The sequence below is a fragment of the Mesoplodon bidens genome (assembly GCF_964165515.1).
Source record: "Mesoplodon bidens genome assembly, chromosome: 1".
Taxonomy (NCBI): domain Eukaryota; kingdom Metazoa; phylum Chordata; class Mammalia; order Artiodactyla; family Ziphiidae; genus Mesoplodon; species Mesoplodon bidens.
The window spans coordinates 199,805,846-199,827,823 of NC_138176.1; positions in this window are offsets into that span (position 1 = coordinate 199,805,846).

Sequence of the window (21,978 nt, forward strand, 5' to 3'; positions counted from 1 at the left end):
CCTTTTGAATCTGCTACCACCCTCCTTAAGGGCAAAATTTCCAACTAATATTGGCAAAATTCACAGCATACCTCCCATCAAGGTTCAAATAGATACCCTCACAACTTCTCCCCAGAATTAATCAATATCCTACAATTAAAGAAATCTTTCAAGGTATAAAACCCATAATAGAAGATTATCATTACACCTTGTACTAACCTCTGTAACACTCCCATTTTACCAGTGAGAAAATCTGAGGGCTGAGGGTAGAGGTTTGTCAAGGACCTCTAAGCAATAAACAACATTTTTATCCCTTGACACACTGTTATTGCTAATCTCATACCCTACTAAAATCCATTCCCACTGGAAGCAAAGTCTTTGCTATAATTTATTTATGCAGTGTATTCTTTAGTATTCCAGCTGATGAAGCTTGCCAATACCTTTGTGCCTTCACTTGGGAAGAAAAACAATTTACCTAGGCAGTAATGCCTCAGGGATTTACTGAGAGTCCTTATTTCTCACAAATTCTGAAGGCTGGTCTAGATGATATAAATTTCCCTAAGGGTTCTACTTTGCTGCAATATATGGATGATTCGGTTCTTTTTTCTCTTTCTCAAGCCTCTTCATTGGAAAAAAACATCTACTTACTTGCTAAAGTTTTTAGCTTTAAAGGGACATAAAGTCACCAAGGGAAAAAAAATTGCAATTTGCTCAAACCCACGTTTGATATTTAGGGCATCTGATATCAGAACAAGGGCTATACCTAGATCCAGGTCAATTTCATGGTGTCCTAAGTTTCCCAAACTCAAAACTAAGTCATAGCTATGAGCTTTTCTCAAGCTAGTAGGTATTGGATTCCAAATTTCTCTCTTATAGTCAAACCTCTGTATGTTTTACTCAACAACAACCCCAATCCAATTTTATGGGATGAACAGGACAACGTAGCCTTTGAGGCCTTAAAGGAGAGTTTGATGAACACGCCTGCCCTTGGACATGCAAACTGTCAGATTCTCTGTTTCCTTTTTTTGTATATGAAAAGGGAGAGAATGTCCCTGGGGTATTCACCCAAAAAAGGTGGGGACCACCATCAACCCACAGGATATTATAACCAGTAACTGGACCCTATGATAGGAGGATACCTCCCTGGCCTTAAGACCACCATGGCCACTGTCCTTTAGGTTAGGACCACCAAGAACATTACTTTGGGATCCCCTGAACCCATTTTTGTATCTCATGCAGTAGAAGCCTGCCTGAGTTTCTCATCACTCTCAAAAATTTTCAGGCAGCCACGTCACCGCCTATGAAGTCCTCCTCACATGACTCTTTTACATTGTAGTAACTTTAACCCAGTTACTCGTTTTTCTCCATCACTGATGAATTCTCTCACAAGTGCTTAATGCTGATGGCTCACCTCCTCACTCCTTATAATGATCTGTAGGAAACTCATTTGGGTAATGCTGACTTCTCATGGTTCATTGATGGTTCTTATTTAAAAGGTGACAATGGCAAATATCATGCTGGATATGCTCTTACAACTCCTCTTGCTGCTGTTAAGACAGCCTTTTTACCTATGGCCACTTTGGCCCAGCAGGCTCAATTACATACTTTTACATAAGCTTGTACTTCAGCCAAAGACAAAACTGCCAATATTTGTACAGATAATAGATATGCTTTCAGAATAGCTCGTGATTTTGGAATGTTGTGGAAGCAACATAAGGCTGCAAAAAGTGTCTACCTCACTTGTCCCACTTGCCAAAAGTACAACCCAGGGATGACTGTTTGTACTGCTTCCAGGCATGTTCAGCTGCCTAATGGACCATTCAAGTTCTGGCAAATGGATTTCATACAACTTCCTCTGTCTGATGGATATAAACATGTCTCAATCATGGTCTGTATGTTGTCACACTGAACTGAAGCCTTCCCTTACAGACAGGCCACTGTCTCTTCTGTGGCTAAAATCTTTTTGGAGAAGATTATTCTTACCTGAGAAACTCCTCTGGAACTTCATAGTGCTTGAGAAGCCCATTTTACTGGCCAAGTACTCTGAGAAGTCTGTGCTGTTTGGCCAGTTTTACAACACTTTACCTAGGCTTTGCACTCTCAATCCCTCTTGTTTAGTCAACTGAACTAATGACATTATTAAGACTCAATTGGCAAAATTTGCAGAGACCCTCCAAATACCTTGGCCAAAGGTATTGTCATTGGTGCTTCTAAGATTTAGATCCACCCTTTTGGAACACATAAACTCGCAGCCTTTGAGATAGTCACTGGATACCCAATGCACTTGGCTTCTGCTTCTTTTGACCTACAACTGATAAAAGGAGAGCTCCTCCAACATTGCAAAGGCCTAATTGGTTCTATTAAAAATAACCATTTTTTTGGTAGCTTAATCTTTTCACAGTGTGTCAGTTTCTACAAGAATGTCAGCTGAGATTCTGATAAGATTTGCATTGAACTTGTACATCAATCTAAGGAGTATTGCCGTCTTTACAAAATTAAATATTTTGATACATAAACATGGGAGATTTCCCCATTTTATTTAGATTTTCTTTAATTTCTTTCAACAATATTTTCAAATTTTCAGAACAGGTATTGCATCTCTTTTGTTAAATTTATTCCTAAGTATTTAATTCTATTTGATGCTGTTGTACATGAAATTGTTTTCTTAATCTCATTTTCATATTGTTCATTACAGGTGTATTGAAATACAAATGAATTTTTTGTATTGAGCTTATGTCCTGCAAATGTGCTGAACTTATTTATTATTTTTAATGATTTTCATTGGATTTCTTAGAATTTTTATATAAATAGACATATCATCTACAACTAGAAATAATTTTACATTTTTCTTTCCAAATGAATATTTTAATTCTTTTTCTTCTTGAATTGCCCTAGCTAGAACTTCCAGTATAATGTTGTGTCAAAGTAGAGAGAGCATATATCCCTTTCTTGTCCATAGTCTTAGGGAGAAAGACCTAGTATTTCACCAATAAATATAATGTTAGCTGTGGGTTTTTAATATATGTTTTTAATCTGGTTAAAAATTCCCTTCTGTTCCTAGTTTGTTAATTGTTTTTATCATGAATGGGTATTGGATTTTGTCAAATGTTGTTTTTGTGTCTAATGAGATGATCATGTGGTTTTTATTTTCAATTCTATTGACAAGTTACATTTGAATAAGAGATTTTTGAATGTTCTACAAACCTTGCATTGTGGAATATATCCTACTTGATCACTTTGTATAATTATCTTTATATGTTGCTGGATTTGTTTTGCTAGTATTTTAATGAGGTTTTATGTCTATATTCATAAGAGATATTGGTCTTCAGTTATCTTTTCTTGTGATGTCTTTGTCTGTTTTTTGGTATAAGGATAATAATGACTCATACAATGAGTTAGACTAATTTCCTTTTCTTGAATAGAAAAGTAAACTGCATACAATGTTGCTTTGATTGACTCTGAAAACAAAGTAACTTGGGTACATACTATACATTTCAAACTCTTTATTTCCATCAAGCAAATTGTCCAGTACCAAAAGATGGTCCCTCACTTTAAGCAAAACCCAGATTATTGCCTAGAACAAATTCTTCAGAGGTGCAATATGTCTGGAGTTGTGTCTTCTTTCATGTCCTTTTGCTAACACAAGTAGAAAAAAGGATTAAGTGCAGTTTTCTATTTAGGGGTTGTTCATTTAAAGCCTAATCTTATTTCCAGCTACATTTCCATCTCATAGCAGAGGGTCACAACAGAATGATGGAAAGCTAGTTATAAGTGTGGAGAAGACAAAAACTGCATATTAAGTAAAAGATGCCAAACTTTCCCCCTCTGACTTCCACGAACAAGTATCAAATCCACTTTACTTTGGTTGGGGAAAATAAAAACGACCTTAAGTTGTGTAATTTGAGTGCTCATAAGGAGGAAATAGTTACAGTTGCCAAAATTTCTATTTCTTTTCTGTCAAACAAAATGTTTAATTTTGATGTCATATGTTTCTGGGGAATGTAAATATTTATTTCACTAATACATGACTGAAAACATTTTCTCTTTCCTCTAACATAGTGTTCTAGAAATATTTAACTCTAGGAGTTGAAAATAACAAAGATTTAGCATTTTTAAACTTTCCTTTATAGACAGGGCATGTACTTGTCAAGTCTACCAAGTCTAGCAGAGGTGATTTCTTACTTAAGCTCTTCTTTTTTGGACAGAATTTCATCTTGACAATATGTAAGCAATGCCATTGAGTATGCTACAGGAAGTCAAGAATCAGATTATGATTTCCTTTATTAGCAAAAATTTCAAAGTTTCAAAAATTGTCCTATCTAAAAAGATGTGCTGCTTGGAAGCAGCAAAGTGACTTTAAATGTCTTGCAGATTTGCAACCATTTGCCTCTTTTTAAATGTAATGCTTAGTCATGATTACTGAGAAATAAGCATATCAGAAATGGAAATAAATTCTTTTAAATATTAAGGGTATTAGTTTTAAGACTGTATTTTGAAAGCCTGGCAATGTTTTCTAGGGGCAATTAATGCTATGTGTAAAGGTTAATTCAAATTTTACTCCTACCCTTGGTACCTGATATTCTTAGAAAAATAGAAGTATTTTGTGGTTGTCTAGATGTCTCAAAGTTTTGCTTCAAATTATATGTGAGATATAGTGTGTGCCTATCTGTGTTTACTACATTTTTGCTTTGCACTACTAGGAGTTTGATGTGTGATATTGCCATTGCCCTGGAGAGGTTTTTATTTTTTTTACTGTCTACAGGCTGTAGATAAATAATGTTCACACAAACAAGGACATGAATAGATTGGATATTTCATATGTTAAGTTGTATGGTCCCACAACTAAATACGTTATTTTCAAATGTCTCATTGAACTTTGGAGGACTACACTAATAATCTACCTAATGCTCATATTTTTTAATAAGGTTTATAGCTCTGCTATGAACATATTTAACAAAGGAATTTCTCTTTAAATCAATATTTTTACACACAAGGAGTAGGTATTTGAAAAGAAGGAAACTCTATACATGCACCGTCTCTAATACATCAAAGGACTTTTATTGGAATGGAAGAAAACTAAGTACAAACTATGACAGGGAACAGTCATCAAAACTAACTGCTGTAGGGCTTCCCTGGTGGCGCAGTGGTTGAGAGTCTGCCTGCTGATTCAGGGGACACGGGTTCGTGCCCCGGTCCGGGAAGATCTCACATGTCGCAGAGCGGCTGGGCCCGTGAGACATGGCCGCTGAGCCTGCACGTCCGGAACCTGTGCTCCGCAACGGGAGAGGCCACAACAGTGAGAGGCCCGCGTACCACCAAAAAAAAAAATAAAACTAACTGCTGTAATAGAGAGATATATTCTTATTTTATATATCATGTATTGGGTTGCTCTGGAAGTTATAAACACTGGTAAGTGTGGAAAAACTGTGAAGTGTTTTGACTATTTTGCCATTTATGGCCTAAAAGATACATTTTTCTGCTACTTTTTCCCATGATGTAAACGGTCCATTATCAACGAATGGTACCTCAGCTTAAAACTGAGCCAGATTTTAGGGCTCAGAGTTTTCTTTGGCTCTGGGCTTAGTGTCCGTGATCACCATGTCAATTCTCCTCATTCACCCAATCCCAGGAACCAGGATTCATATTTAAGCTTTTAGATTGTGTTACCTTTTACATTGTTCACAGGCTGCTTATTAATAATTTTTAATTCCCAACAATGCAAATAATGGTGTGTTTTCCCTTTATATCTCAATACTTAAAAAAATTCCTTATTTCATATATAAAACCTTTTTTTATGTGTATATATTATCCAAATATTTTATTATTGTGCTTTTTAGAAAAAGGTTTGTATATCTCACAGACTAAAATACCTACTAAGGGAGTATTAATCCTATGTTCCCTTTCATGCTTTCCAGGAGCTAGATGGGCATGGAATTTATTTGCTGTGGTTTCACTTGGTAACACAGTTTCAATCCATAACAAGTAATGTTGGTGTTTGCCTTAAATGACATAGACTCAATAAACAGAACTTCTAATAGTTAAGCCCTAAATGAACAAAACATATGTTTTTAGGAATGCAATTAAATGCTTGAAAGGTAAGGAACTTGCGATGAAAGTACAGTTGTTACATGTTTTAAGTCACTCTGACATGGACTGGGCTCCAAACTTCAGTTCTGATCCAATTAGTAGATCTTATAGTCTCCAAATGGGGCGTTTCTTTGTGTGTATGATTAGGATACATCAAGGTAACTAAGATAAGGAGATTTACAATCATAACATAGGTAATAAAAGGGCAGTTTTTTTCTTTTACAAGTAAAATTTGAAAGACCATACTTTCTACAAATGCACTTGTTTTAAAATAGTAATCCAAACTTTGTGAAAACTGACTATATGTTTTGGGTCTCCAGAATTTAGTGTCAGTAGATAGCCAGCATCCAGCTGTTCCTGAAAATCAATTTATTTCTTTTTCCCCAATGCACGATTACCCTGGTAAAGGCTACAGGTCCCTTTAGGGAAGGCTGGGAGAAAGATTCACAGTATACATTTGCAGCAGTGTTCCTCAAGGGAACCCAGACTCCTCTGAGTTCAAAGGGTTCTGGGTCCATAAACTGGTTTGAGTCTGGGAATTGATTGAAGGACCGTGACTCTGATTTTATGATTTGCTTTAGACTTTTGTTCACTTGACTTAGAATTTTATCATTCACACAGATCAAGTAAGAATTTAATATTCTTCCTATGTATTTCTCTGTAGGGATACCATGATCAACTAGTCAGTGTCTTAGTTCTGTGTGAGTTGATTATTCTGATTGCTTCTCTGGCTCTGCTGCCATTACCACACCCACCTTTTGGTGGCTGAGTGCTGTCACTTGACCACTGCTACCTGGGGATCCAATTACTCTAATTGCATTTAGGCTGCCCAGTTCAGTGACTGCAGTGCCCCCCTGTGAAGTCTGGCCTGCCGAAGCCTGCTCTTCCGTGATGCAGGAATTACTCTCACAAGTAATTTTTCTCACTGAAGTGGAGAAGAGTATGTCTTCAGGACCCTCCCAGTGAGTCAGGAGATAGATGGGCTCCAGGCTAGGCATTTACAGCTAGCCTCCTGTTTACATTTCCCGAGGCAGGAGGCAGGTGGGCTCTAGACTAGATATTTACAGCCAGCCTCCTGTTTGCACTTCGAGATGGAAATAACAACAGGAACAGGGTAAATAGCTGGACTTTGCCTCCTGTGCACACTTTAAGATAACAGTCATGGCAGGGACAGAGAGGGGTTAATCCCTGTTTGAGCAAAAGATCAAGAGGTCACATATTTCCCATCCCTGGGGCAAGGGAGACACTGCACATGCACAAAAAGGCTCCTCGGGGGTCAAAAGGGAGGGGGTGCCACCCCATAATAGGTGATGCCAAGGCTCCCCATAGGCCTCTGGGCTGGAATCCATCTTGGAAAAACGCTGCACATGCTTGTTGGGGAGGGTCCTAGGACAGGTCAGATGCGGAAAAAGAAACCAGATATATGGCTAAGGGTAAACAAAGACCCGGAAGAACTGTCCTATATGAATGATTCAAACGCCACTTTACTGGCTCCTTCTCATTGGGGGGGACGCCCACACCCTTTCTCTCCGGTGTGCATCTCTGCCCTGTTTCTGTCTTAACTAAACAGTTTCTCTGTGTGCCCTCCCACTTTTTGTGCTGTGTCTCTAATAATAAACTTTGTACCTGATATTCTATAGATGCAATATAATTAGGTTATATATTTAATATACTGTTTCACAATTCATGCATATTTTAACTCAAAGTCTCACATGTTTTTTCAGTTCTGGAATATTTTTAATCACTCTTGGTTTTTTCTTGTAATTCCCTTTAATCTTTCCTTCTGGAAATTTTATGCACCATATCTTGGAGTCTCTCAATCAAATATCCATATCTTCAAAATTTCTCATATTTAGTATATTTCTCTGGTTTATTCTGAATGAATTTTTCAGCATTCACTTCCAATCACTTTTTCCCCCATGGGGTTCATTCTAGAATATATTACATCTATTGAATGTTTTTAGTACGATAATTTTATTAGCCTAGTAATTCCAATTAATTCTTTTGGATGTCTATTTGGTTTTGATTTACATAGCCTGTTTTGATGTACGATTTCCTATTGCTTTTATGGATACATTTCTTCCATCACTCCTTTGAGAGACTTCGTTGTCCTTATTTTTAACATTCTTTGAGAATATGATGTTATTTACATACCATTAGTGACTTAATCTCCTCATTATTCAATTGGTTAGGTGCTTTTCTATAATATTATTTTTCCTCATGTGATTTTAATTTTAATCTTCCTGCTCTTTTTGTGTTTTAATTTTTATAATATTGAGGCTTATCCTTTCCTGTCTCACACTTTTGCAGTTATGTCAGCTTTTTTCTTTGAGATGTTGTGGGTAAGTAGCCAGGTTATACTGGCAGGTCAGATTTTCTTTCCTGTGGGGATATTGGGAAATTTGGAGAATGGGCTCTCAGGCTTGTATGCTTAGACTTCCTTACACCCATCCACTAGCAATTTTGCTGTTCTGTGTGAGCCATAGACTTAGGAAAGCTCAACTGTATTTAACCTCTTTTTAAGACCCTTTCTGGCTCCTTTCTGCTTTTCTTCCTTGACAAGTAGGTACTTCTTGTTTGACTACTGTTGTGTGCTGCCGCCCGTTTCAGAACTGGAGCCCAACTGTCTGTCTTCACACAACAATCAATCACTGTGGCTTCAGACTGTAATTAATGTTTATTTTTATTTCAATATACTTTTTTTAATATATTTTCTTTCAAGACCTCATTTAGGAAACATTTATTGTGGAATTCATAGAACTGTATTTCTTGACATCTCAAACACATTTTAAACCCTTTTTTATATTATAAATCTTTTTTCTCCCATTTTAATACATTTGAATTATCCTCATCACATCAGTTCTTGATTATCAGCTCTTGAGACTGTAACTACTGGCATTTTGTCATTGTACAGATTTCAGATGCAGAATAATATGTATCACAAATGCGAAAAGTTAGAATTAAAATGAAGGCATGGAGACTGAAGAAAACAGAAAAAGCATATGATGAAAATGTGTAGCTTCTGCCAGTCTTAGTCAGTGATGCAAAATGGCTGCTTCTGGGACTTTGATATTTAGAATTGAATATAAAATGGGGAAAAATTTTAAGTCAGTGTTGAAATACCATTAGCATTTTAAAGAAGTGGGGAAAAACATTTTACTAACTTTACTTTTCATTCATGACAGCCAAAAAAAGCTCATATTTTATATTACTGCATATTTTTGGTTAATGCCAGCTAGGTCAAAAGTAACTGTAAACTCTACTTTAAAGTGCCTTTTATAACTTGATAGCAAGCATTATTTAATTTTCTAGTTAATAAAAAATAATCACTGTGATTGTGAATAAACTCTGATTATGATTTTTGGTTAATTAGAGAGATTTTAAAAAATGTTATCAGAGGAATTCATGTCTAAGTAGAATCTAACAGGACATTGCTAATTTTTTCAAAGGAGCTATAAGTGCAATAGTTATATCTGAACCCTGGATTGAGTAAGTTACTCAGTGCAAATTTTCTCCTATTATTTGTGTCCTCTACTCAGTCAGCTGTTTAAAAATCAGTGAGTTGGAGGTAAAGGCCACAATGAATATTGGACATAAGGCAAATACTTTCAATCTGAAATTGAGTTACTTCATAGTAATGAATACTTTCTTTGACCTGAAAAGGGAAATTGCCTGTGAATTGAGGAGAATTTATATATGGAAAGGCTCCTCCTATGCCTATCTCAAGAATTTAATTCTTTATTTATTGAATATCTTACCTTTCCTTTCCTATATAGTAAGAGAGAATTATTATGTTTGGACTTTGTAGAAAGTTCAAATTACTTCTACTTACTCACAGATGTATTATTTATTAAATTAGCTACATATTTTCTCACAATTTTATTTTAAATACATTTTCAGGTGTACTACAGGATGTCTATTGTCATTCTCATGGTTTTAACGAGGAGTTTATAAGATTGAAATGCTTCCTTTGCTCTGCAGTTTTCTGTAGTAAGAGTAGAATCAGGACACTGGCCAGGTGTCCTGCTAAATAAAAACATTCTGACAGCACAAGTGCAGTGAGAGAGTCCAGGTAGTTTGTCAAGATCTAAAGTCTGAACAGAAGAAAAGCTGCATTATAGAACAGTTGACCTAGGCTAGAAATTTATTGCTCTTTTTAATGTTTTATTCCCTTTGCTGGATATAGAAATCTTGAATGACAAAAGTAGATTGTATGAAGAAAGAGGTTAGAGGTACAGGAAAGTCTGGCCCTTGATTGGATAATTTCTTCAGTCAGGATCTCCTTATAGTACCGTCTTGTATTATAACAGTTTCTATTAATTCTGACTTGTCCTCATATTATCTATTCTCAATAGGAGGAAAAATTTAAGAAAGAAATAAAAAAGAGACATAAGTCTAGAGAGAGAGTGGAATTACCAGTGAAGGATACCAAAGAACAGTTGAATGCCAAGAATCATTCTTTGTCCTTACATGGAATGAAAACCTTCTCCTTTCAAAGGAGAGGATTAGTTAAAAAGAAATAGAGTGAAATGACATAGATATTGTTCCTCAAGTTATGGTGATTTTTTTTGGAAGTTTCCTTCTTAGTTATATATTTCTTTCCATTCTAGTTCTGAATTAATTGATAAAAAACCCAGGAAGAATACTCTCTTATTTTAATTTACGTCCTATGAATTCAAATAGTAGGCAACAGGTCACTTATACATAAATATTTTATAAAATATATGTTTTTGTTTGTTTGTTTGTTTTTTGCGGTATGCGGGCCTCTCACCGTTGTGGCCTCTCCCATTGCGGAGTACAGGCTCTGGACGTGCAGGCTCAGCGGCCATGGCTCACGGGCCTAGCCGCTCCGCGGCATGTGGGATCTTCCCGGACCGGGGCACGAACCCGTGTCCCCTGCATCGGCAGGCGGACTCTCAACCACTGTGCCACCAGGGAAGCACGATATTTTATTATTTAATTGACAAAGATTAAAACTCGTTATATTTCTGATTTTAAAATGATATTTTTAGAGCACTAGTTATACCCCAAGCATGATTCTAATGGCATTTCATCATTCATTCCATTACTTCTTACAAAATTTCCCTGAAAGGGAAAAATTATTTTCTGTTTTTGCCAACGAGAAACTTGAGGCACAGAGAGCTCAAACATCTTGCTGAGGCTACACAGGTGCTAAACGGAAGAGCCAAGATGTGAACATATGTGGTTTGGCTCCTGCATCCTTTTGGACACAACCATTTTTGCCACTATGATTTATCATTTAATTATTATTGATGATTTTGTTATCAATATTTATTGATAAGATATTTTTCTCATGTAAATTAAGACTAGAGATAAGTGAATTAAAAATAAGATGCAGGGATATTTAAAGTTTTTTAAAAAGGAAGGGGGATAAAACAAATTATCCAGTTCTTATAGGTTCTCATCTTCAGGATTTAGATGAGTAGATACCATAACACAAAGCAAATCAGGAAAGAAATTTAATTTTGTCAACAAGAACATTCTTATGACTATAATTGCTTTCAAATATATTCTAGTCGATGACAGAGGATTTAACAGGAGTATTTAGTTCTCATAAGGTGCACGCATAGGTGGTTAGATCATACTTGATTAATGGATGTAACTATATGAGCTTTCATGAATAAAGCCATGTTTCAATGATTCGGGGAGAAAAATAAGTAATCAGTATTAACTGTAAGTATGAGCTCTCTCTGAGTTTTCTGCCTCTACTAAAGTACATACAGGTTTGTTTTGCCTTTTTAACTGTGAAAAGTTATTATTCACCTAATTTTTCTTACGATCAAAGCATGTTGAAAACACACAGTCACTTTCTTTTACCCCAGTGTGGGTCCTTTGCCTTCAATAAATAAGAGGTATAGAAACATCTGGATAAATCTGACTAACCCAATTCTGTGTGCAGACTCTTCTCCCCTTAGAGAACCTCCATGATGTTTGTGACATTTGAAGGTAACAGATCTTCTGACCTATTCTTTGGAGAAACTTATTGACCTTTCTATATATATACTATTTTGTCTCATCACCAGGAGGATCTCTGCCCTCTCCCTTTTATGGCAATACTCACATCCCACCTCATCATCCTCCTGCCTCTAGCTCCTAAAAGTCTTTAATATATTCTCCATTTCTATCATTTTGTGATTTCAAGGATGTTATATATATAATCATGTATTTTTTTACCTTTTGATTGTATGCAATGTCAATGTACTTGTTAATATCTTGGACCACGTTTCTGCAAAATGTTATCTTTGGGGAAACTGAACTGGGTAATGGAACCCATATTATTCTTGCAACTGCATATGAACCTAAAATTATTCAATATCAAAACTATCATTAAAACAAAAACAAAATGAAGGGATGCAAAAGTACTAATAGAGGTATATTATAGGAAATACACTTATAGACATTATTTTTCTCAGAAGCAGCACCTGGTCCTAGACTGTATCCTATACTGAAGAAAAAAGAATTCTGTGAAAGGCATTATTGCATATACTGACCAAATTAGAATATGGAGAGTAGATTAAAATGACACATCAATGTTAAGTGTACTGGGGTTGGTAATTATACTGTGGCTATGTAAAATAATATCCTTATTCTTAGGAAATACTCACTGAATTATTTAGAGCTAAAGAGTCATGCTGTAAGTAACTTAACGTCAAATGTTTCAGAAAAAAGTATGTGTGTGTTTGTGTAAAGAATACAAGTGCACAAATGATAAAGAAAATGAAATATTAGTTTGATCCATGCAGAGTATGTGTTTTCTTTGTAATAACCTCATTTTTACAATTTTTCATAGGTCTGAAATTATTTCTAAATCAAATTAAAATAATGCAACCAATTCTGAAACATGCATTTCTTTCCATATACATTTCTAGAAATGGGAGGTATATTAACATCAAGAAATTTTATATTTAATATTTTAGGTAGAATAAGTGCTGTGTTTTAAATAACATAAAGAATTTATAGCTTTAACAAATGAAAGCTCAAGAGAATGAGGAGAAAAGTCATAGATTGAGTGAAAATATTTGCAAGTGACACATTTGTTAAAGGACTGTTACCCAAAATATAAAAAGAATTCTTAAAACTCAACAGTAAGAACACAAACTAATTAAAAAATGGTCAAATATCTGAACAGACACCTCACTAAAGAAGGTATATATATGAAAAATAAGCTTATGAAAAAGATCCTCAACATCATATGTCATTAAAGAATTGTAAATTAAAACAGCATTGAGATATCAGTACACACTTGTTAAAATGGCCCAAATCCAAAATACTGACAACACAAATTATTGGCAACAAAGTGTAGCAACAGGAATTCTCATTCTCTGCTGGTGGAAATGCAAAATAGTACAGCCACCATGGAAGCTAATTTTGCAGTTTTTTCAAAAGTAAACATACTCTTACCATACATTCCAGCCATCAAATTCTTTGGTAATTACCCAGTGTAGTTAAAAACTTATGCCCATACAAAAACCTACACACAAAAGTTTAGAGTAGCTTTATTTATAATTGCCAAAACTTAGAAGCAACCAAGATATCCTTCAGTAGGTGAATGTAAAAATAAACTGACTGTGGTCCATCCAGACAGTGGAATATTATTCCATGTGAAAAAGAAGTGAGTTCTGGAAAGATATGGAGGGACCTTAAATGCCTATCACTGAGTGAAAGAAGCCAGTCCTGATAGGCTACACTCTGTATGATTCCAACTACACAATATTCTGGAAAAAGCAAATCTATGGAAATAGTCAAAAATCAATGGTTGCCAGGTTGGGGTCAGGAGGATGAAATAGTCAGAACACAAAGGATTTCTAGGACAGTGAAACTGTGATATATGTACCTGCATATATAATATCATGGTGGCGGACACATACCATTACACATTTGTTCAAACCCATAGAAAGTACAACACCAAGAGTGAAGACTCATATAAACTATGGACTCTGGGCAGAAATGATGTGTCAACATAGGCTCATCAATTGTTATAAGTGTGCCACTCTGGTGGGGATGTTGATAATGGAGGAGGCTGTATGTGAGGTGGGGTTGGAAGTGCACAGGGTCTGTGTGTACTTGACTCAGTTTTGCTGTGAATGTAAAACTGTTCTAAAAAAAATAAACTCTATTAAAAAAATGGAAGTTATATGTTATGCTTAATTGCTTCTATTATTGCTGCGCTAATGCTTATAAACCTATATTTGTTCTATTAATAACCCATGTATTAAAATAATCCAAATAATCATTTGGTAAATTAATTGTAGATGCTTTCTCAGTTGGATAAAAATTAGAAGCTTTAATAAGAATTTGGATAAGTCTATGGTTATTCCCAATTTATGGAAAATGATTATTTCAGTGTGGTTATGATCAGGAATCTTTGTTTCTCTATAGCTGATCGAGTGAAGAGTGTAGAATTATTAACCACATTGTAATATAACCGTTAGACATTGAATAAATCTGTTTTTTTCTAAGAAGTATTGCATAGATTGAAATGGCTATATAAGAACACTGAAGGAGTAAAAATATTGTAATACTATTTTGGGGAAATAATGTTATAAATTATCAAAAATTTTTTCAAATTTGTTTTTATGATTTGAACACCAGTCAGGTCTTTTGCTTTAAATATATTAGTGTGGCTTAACAGCCAATCAATTTAAATTACCAGCTTGTTCTCAATTATATACTGAGTTAAATAAGAGATAAGAAGATCCAAGAGCTTAACATTTATAGTTTCATTACTCTGAAAAATTAAATCTAAAAATGTGTAAAAATTCACATTAATCATTTAGTTTCAGCACATAAATGTAAATGGTTGGAGCTAAAATTCACTTCAGACTATAAGTAATAATTACCCCAAAACACTTCATGAGCTTCATTAGATATTATGTTTAATAAAAGTGAGGAACACAGGGGACCTGCCCAAATCGGCACAAATAAGAGGATTATAGTATTTAATCAGTATAAAATGGTCCCCATAAAGCTTCATTTAGGAGCATTTTCAAAAAACGAAATCAGGGAAGATGATCTTGAAAATGAAATCTGATTTTCAGCTTGACAGTTTCCTTAAAATAATACAACTAATTTTTATGCAGTTGTCTTTTCATGTTCTTTTTCTATGTGTAACAAATTAGTAAAGAAAAAAGAATAAGGAAGTTATTGAAAACACCAATAGCATTCCGATCTTTGTTTAATAAACGAGCATTTGCAAATGCCAGCAACTTTTTTTCAATTTCTAATTTTATATGACTCATGCTATTAAATAACATCTGTTAAGAAGTCACTTTGAGAAAACATTTCTAGTTTTTAGGGGATAAGGTGCACAAATCTTGTTAGAGACAGTGGAAGCTACATTTCTGATTCTCTATGCAGAGTGAATCAGAGAACATGCTACATTTACAGACAAACTGGAGGCTCTGAAAAAATTTTCTGTAAGTTATTGGAAAATATAGATTTACCTTTAAGAAGTATTTGTTTAATTTAGTGGGTCATTTAAGTGTTACAAAGTTTATATTCTTATAATTACTTGAGGAACACACTATTCATACCACACTACTTTAGAGCCGCCTTATTAATGCAATAACTATGCCAAGATTTAATTTTAGAGTCTCTTTTCATGATAGAATACGTATTACCTTTTCTAAAAAAATATTTATTTATTTATTTGGTTGGTTGTGCCGGGTCTTAGTTGCAGCAGGCAGGCTCCTTTGTTGTGAAGAATATGTATTACCTTTTGATAGGCACTGATTTTTAAAAAATATGAAATCATCAACTGCCTAGTGCATATTTCTGGAAGTGCTTAGACAACAACTATACAATTTCATTAAAAAGTAGTGTGGGGCTTCCCTGGTGGTGCAGTGGTTGGGGGTCCGCCTGCCTATGCGGGGGACGCGGGTTCGTGCCCCGGTCTGGGAGGATCCCACATGCCGCGGAGTGGTTGGGCCCGTGGGCCATGGCCGCTGGGCCTGCGCGTCCGGAGCCTGTGCTCCGCAGCGGGAGAGGCCACGGCGGTGAGAGGCCCGCGTACCGCAAAAAAAAAAAAAAAAAAAAACCAAAAAACAAACAAACAAACAAAGTAGTGTGCACTCTGACTGGAGTCATCACTACTTTGTGGAATCTATGAGTTCTCTGTTAAATATCTAATTACAATTCAATACCACATGGCTTTTCAGCAACTTACTTACTCCTGAATGTTAAAATTTAGGTAATTCAACTGGGTGGCACAGAGTCTATGAGCTTCTGTAAGAAATAAGAACCTAATACAAAGGTAACACATTGGCAATGTGGATAAACTTTCATCATTTAAAAAAATGTACTCAAAATTTGGAATATAAAACATATTGCAAAATTACATGAACCCAGTGATTTTTAAAAGTAATTTGAAAACAGAGTAAATGCTTAAAAATTAAATTTGGACTATTAGCTTGTTCTATGGTTTATGGAATCTCTTAGGATATTTAAATGAGATTCCAAATATAATACAGATTTGTACTTTTGTAATGTCTTTCACCAAAAGCAAGATTTTAGTAGGATTAACTTCAAGTGAAAAAATGTCAATGTATAATCCTTTAGAAAAATACACACACACATACGTATACCGATATATATGTGTACATATAAATATATGTGTATATTTATATGTATAGTATATATAAATACATATGTGTGTATGTATCTATATAATGGGCCAGTGAACATTATCCTATATCTTTTTAGCAAATAGAAAAAAATAAAATAAATTATGTCAGAATAATTACGGAAAAAGTTGGGTACTTATCTTAATCAAAATATCTTATCATGCCAATCACCTTCGCATTTCTTTTTCTGTTAACTTGCTCTAACTCTTACCTTTCCACCTTGAATAACTATACTTCCTCTCTTAATCTCTAAGTATGTATTATAGTTCTCAAGTAAGAAAATATATAAATATATATAAAGAATTTATATATAATCTATATAAACATATTTATAATAAGTATTTAAAGTATACATATAGTATGATAGTATTTAAAGAGTGTATATATACTTTATTTATTTATTCGGAGAGAGAGAGAATCTCTATACCTATAACACACACGTGTGTGTGTATGTTTGTCTGTGATCTTGGGGAAATATCTGAATATTTATAATTATATTTTCTCGCCACATCGCCGTTCTGAACTCAGAAGCATATAGTGCCTGTCCTCCTATCGAATCATTTTGTTTGCAAAAGCAGGTGGATACTAGCTCTTACCTGGTTCTGGGGAAGCTGTAAGTCAGTCTATAGAACGTGTTTCGTAGGCTTCAGCACAACTGAGCCGTGTCTTCAACCTGACAAGACTCTATGATGTTGGTTCATGGAGAAGGGAGCTCAGTGCAGGAGTTAGGGTTCCCTTTTCACATGCATACACCCAAAGCCTAAAGTTGTAAGAAAAAATGCGGGCTTACAGACAGAGAAAAGATCACGTCATCCAAACATTTAGGTCTCACTGTTTTCTCTTCAGCTTCACATGTACACTTATTCACACTTTTTCTCTTTAAATATCTGCACCTGACCAGAGTCTCTTGCTTTAAAAACAAATATGGTTCTTCTCATCATTCACTGTTCAAAACGTCCCACTTTCCACACATCCACTAATATAGAGAACATGTGCATAACATTTCCTGATGCAAAAAACAATTATTCAGACTTAAAGAAATTTCAATAAATTTTTATTGTAATATTTAGCAGTAATAAGATAAATAAAACTCAGAAAATTGAATAAATATATGATTATCATTATTTTCAATAACATTCTTTTATGAGTTAAAAAATTATAGTATATAATTATATAATATATAACTATTATATATATGTATATATATATTCATCATCATGGAACTACTGAAAAAATGCCAAATATATGTAAATGAAAATTGAACTGACCTAACTTTCCAAGAAACAGAGGTAACCACTGTTTTCTATTTATTATGTTAATTATAGACATTTTTCCTATGTTTCCATGCAGAATTCTTAGGCTAAATTTGTACACGTGTGTGTGTGTGTGTTTGTGTGCAAGTGATAGATCTGTCTACCTCACCAAGCTATGGGTACAAATGCAACGTACACGTGCCAATAACCACAATTTTATTAACTTTTCTCACCTGCTACCCCTGTATCTCCAAGTCTTCTCAACTATTTCTTTTTCCATTTATCTTAAGACATCTTCAGGAGTGTCTCCCATGTGCTCAGTGATACATGTGGAGGAATTATCTTTTTACACACTACAGAGTGTATCCATATACTGTTTTCTTTTCCTGGTCACCGTGCTGTCATTTACTGCTAGAACTTCTCCCATTACCAATAATCTTTACAGGCTTTGGCCACATCTACTTGGCAATGCTATTCCATTTTCCATTCAACTTTTTTATTGGCATGACTTCTCATTTGAGTGGATACTGAATTTCTCCACTGCTATTCTCTTTGACACAGAAGTAAGATGAGTGTCCTTCTTATATCACACACTGTGATGGAACCAGAGGAGTGGAATCTCTTCTCCAGTTTCAGAGTCCCTTCCTCAAGGCAGCTCTTTCTTTTTTTATTTAAATTTTTATTTTATATTGGAACATAGTTGATTAACAATGTTGTATTAGTTTCAGGTGTACAGAAAAGTGATTAAGTTATACATATACATGCATCTATTCTTTTTCAAATTCTTTTCCCATTTAGGTTATTAAAATAAAGAGATTATTAGGATATTCATATATACACTGGAATATTAGCCATAAAAAAGAATGAAATAACGCCATTTGCAGCAACATGGATGGATCGGGAGATTGTCATACTAAGTGAAATAAGTCAGACAGAGAAAGACAAATATCATATGATATCACTTATAAGTGGAATCTAAAAAAAATGATACAAATGAACTTATTTACAAAACAGAAACAGACTCACAGATTTAGAGAACGAATTTATGGTTACTGGAGGTTAAGGGGGGAGGAGGGATAGATTGGGACTGACCTGTACACACTGCTATATTTAAAATAGATAACCAACAAGGACCTACTGAAGGCAGCTCTTTCTGACCCCCCAACATTGCCACCATGAGCTGGTTTTGGAGATCTGTGGCTTGCCATCTTCCCCATTAATTTGGCCCCAGTATCATGGACACACTCTCCTCTGCTTTCACCAAAATGCCCAATGTATTTCCACCACTGAAATGGGTTTGGAGAGTCCCAGTATCTGCTAATCTGTGAGGATATGCCCAAGTCCCATTGTTGGGTCCAGGGGTAGGTCTATCTGGAATATATGCCAGATTATAACATATAAGTCAAACTCTTTTCTCAAGGATCTTTTGGGAAAACTTACCTTTTGTAATACTTCAACCATTTGTGATTTGGTCTTTAATTTGTTTTAACACTATTTTTGCCTCATTTTAACATTATTTTAACTTTGTAAGTAGTAAATGATATGTGTTTGTAACTTCTTTATTTTATTTTATATTAAGACAATGCACTAATAAGTTGAGGTTTATTAAATAGTCACCTTTTCTTTCATCTTTTAGGATTTTGTATTTTATGTTTATCTCTTTTATTCATCTTCCATTAGTTTGATGCCTGCTGAAGAGGAAGTACAGCTTAATATTCTTTCTGCACAATAAAATTGGTATGGAGAAGCCTTCTAAAGGTACTGTGATAGCAATGGGGGAGTCAGACATGGGTATAAAAATTCGGGATTCATACATTCCCCAATGAACTTGAAACCTTTAGGGGAAAACACATGTAAAACACAAATCTACCTAAATATTAAGGGATGGCAAAGGTGACAGTTTTGCTGTTACTATTTTTAATACTTTACATTTACCAAGTGCTTTCTGTGAGTTTCACACTAGGAAGACCTATTATAAATTTTACTAATTAATACAAGGTCTAGAAAAGAGAGGCAAACATGCCATCCAGTTTTTCTGGCTTGGGAAACAGGGTAAGTGATGACATAATTAACAAATACCCTACATGAACTGATTTAGGGAGAAAAATTTAAGTTCGATTTTGGACAGATTGATATGCTCCTGAGAATTCTAAGAGATGTCTCAGAGAAGTGTCTGAGTGACCTTAGCAAGAACAGTCTCACTGGAATAATGGAATCAGAAGACAATTAAATTGAGTGGAAGAGTGAGGAGGAAATAAGTGATAGAAATGGAAAGTGCTCACAAAACTCCATAAAAAATAAGTTGTAAAGTAAATGAGAGATAGAGTGTGAACTGGAAAAGAACAGAGTCAAGGGAGTGTCTGTGTTTCTAAGAAGAGAAAGAATTTTAATATGTAATAAACATTGAAAGGTAGAGTCCAGTATAAAAATACAAATGGGTATCCAGAGGCTGTCAGAGGAAATCTATGACCAGAGAGCTGAGAGGAAGAAAGGGATGTGATAAAGGCAGAGTCAAAGGAATTGGCTACAGAGAAAACCAGAGTCATTCATACATTAGAACCGTAGGGAAGGAGGTCCAGGTAAACACACATTGATTAATTTGTTGGTGTCGACTTGAGAGCCTTTTGACCGGATCCCTTTAACGTGGATCTGAGGTCATCTGCTAAGGACCTTGAAAGAAAGTCAAGAAGGTTAAAAGTAGTGATTGTGGAGAATGAGAGAGTAGCATGACGAAGGAAATAGAATGCGGCTGATCAAATAGAGGAGCTAATTGTGGGTGGTGACGTGACCGGGAGTTCACGGCAGTGCAATTCCTCTGGGGAACGTGCTTGCTTCGGCTGTGATTCAATTAAGCAAAAGGAAGACATGGATAAGCACAAGAAAGACATGGTTTCAACCAAGGTTGAAATTCTACATACAGATGGGACGGAATGGTAAGGAGCTTGAGTGCTTTGTCAGGAGAATCTCAGTAACGTGTTAAGGGGTGTGAGCGATGGATAGAGTTTAGCCTGGCCCCCGAAATGGCTTTTAACATTCATCTTCTTAAATATACAAATTATAAATTATGCCAAAAATGATTTTTTGAAAAATGACTTGGCAAATTGAAATAATTAAAAACCACAGGAGAAGGGCAAAGATAAGCTTGTTAAGGTTATTTATGCATGAATAAATTCAACCAAATGTCTGAAAACCTTCTCTGGAGAAATTGGGAGAATGTTTCCCTGCTCTTTAAGAAGGCCTAAAGCTAGTTAATATTGGCGTGATGACTGTTCATCTTTTATAATATGCTCTAACCTTTTCTTTGAGAGACAATTTAAATAGCGAGCTGTGAATATAGTACTTAAATTAAGCCATCTCTTCTTTACAGCTCTGATCTTATGCACGAATATATTCTGGGGAGAATGAGCTATACTGTAAAAAATGTTTGGAATCTTCTTTTATTCTGCATCTTTTAAATATATTTGTTATATGGAGGAATAATTAATCTCTATACCGCAGCAGAAAATTCTGTCTCTAATATTTATCAAATTTGTATCAAACACCTTGAAAACAAGTTGGTGTTGAAAAAGTACCAGTAAAATGATTCAATAAGGTGAAGTCTCTCAGTGTGTGTGTGTGTGTGTGTGTGTGTAAGGATGTGATTATTTATGTGAATTCACACAGATTTTGGACTAGCAATGTACAAGTCCAGTAGTAAAGTCAGTATATTGGTTGTGGGTTAAATAGCTGGAGACACCCCAAATTTAAAGTTTGAGATAGCAATAGGGCATAATGGATACGTGAATAAAGAAATAACTAAGGTGGAAGCTTTAAACTTCCAGCTTTGCAAAAATGTTACACACTGTGATTTTTTATTAAGGGGGCTCTGTAGAAAGAAATGTTACTTTTGCTTTGTCAAGTGTAGTGGCAATAGTCGTGAGGCAAGGAATCCGTCCTGATTAAGTGCTATCCAATTACTGTCAGTAATTTCCACCACTAGTCAGAAAATGTAGCCATTTTTTTCTATCAGTAATTTT